Source organism: Echinops telfairi, unplaced genomic scaffold (genome assembly GCF_000313985.2).
Source record: "Echinops telfairi isolate 266 unplaced genomic scaffold, ASM31398v2 ScPeMD7_443;HRSCAF=831, whole genome shotgun sequence".
Classification (NCBI taxonomy): Eukaryota; Metazoa; Chordata; class Mammalia; order Afrosoricida; family Tenrecidae; genus Echinops; species Echinops telfairi.
The window spans coordinates 50191127-50192372 of record NW_022104341.1 but is presented as its reverse complement, the minus strand read 5'-3'; the positions used below and the strand labels follow the sequence as shown (position 1 = coordinate 50192372).

Below are 1246 nucleotides of genomic sequence, written 5' to 3'. Positions count from 1 at the left end.
TGCTCAAACTAATGAAAGTCATCCCAGAGAATGAGGAAATTAACAAGCAATGGCGTTAATATCCCATGCGAGTAAACTTTTGCTGTAGATAATTCAAAAGCAGTTGTAGCAGTACATCGACAGGGAACTGCCAGAAATTCAAGCCCGATTCAAAAGAGAGCATGGAACAAAAGATGTCATTGTTGATTTCAAATAGATCTTGGTTGAAAACAGAAACTATAGAATAAATATTTACTTGTATTTTATTGACTGTGCAAAGGCATTTGGCTGTGTGGATCCTAAAAACTATTGATAAAATTAGGAGAAGGGGAATTCCAGGGCACTTACATATGTTCAGGTGGAACCTGTACACAGATCAAGAGGATATTGCATGGTTCAAAATCAGCAGAGGTGTGTGCCATTGTTCTATCCTTTCACCATATTTATTTAATCTGTATGATGAACAAAAAATCTGAGAAGATGGACTATATGAAGCAAAGTGAAGTATTGGGATTGGAGGAAGACTTATTAGCAGCATGTGATACTCAGATTACATCACTTTGCCTGCTGAAAGCAAGGGACACTTGAAACACTCTCTAATCAAGGACAAAGACTGCAGCTTTCATATAGATTACTACTCAATGTAAGTAGACAATATCATGCATGATAAACAGTAAAAAGTTGGAGTTTTCAAGAATTTCATGTTACTTGGATCCATAATCAATAGTCAAGAAAGCAATAGTCAAAGAAATGAAACAATGTAATGAGTAAATATGCTTAAAAATCCTCTTTATAGTGTATGGAACAAATACATCATTTTGAAGACAAAGTACCCCTGACTCAAGCCATGGTATTTTCAATCACCCCACACATGTGAAAGTAGGGCAGTGAACAAGGAGTACCACAGAAGAACTGATGCCTTTAAAGGGGGGCATTGGCAAGCATTGCAAGAATGTCGTGGACTGCTAGAAAAACCAACAGGTATGTCTTGGATGAAGCACATCCAAGATGCTCCTTGGAAGTGAGAATGGCAAGATTGTCACATGTACCTGTTATCAGAAAGGGCCATTTCCTGGAAGACGAGATCATTTGGTAGAGGCTCAGCAAAAAAGAGCAAAGCTCTCAGCAAGATGGATGGGCACAATGAATGCATCAATGGGCTCAGACAATTGTGAGTGTGTCCCAGGACTGGGAAGTGTTTGGTCTGCTGTGCGTTTGGTCACAATGAGCCAGAGACAACTGATGTCACCTCATAACAGCACTCAAC

General features: G+C 39.2%; 1 pseudogene; it reads left to right on the top strand.

The window, feature by feature from the left end:
- The first annotated feature begins 931 nt into the window (after positions 1-931).
- Positions 932-1246, top strand: part of LOC101654781 — a 6596-nt pseudogene continuing 6281 nt past the window's right edge.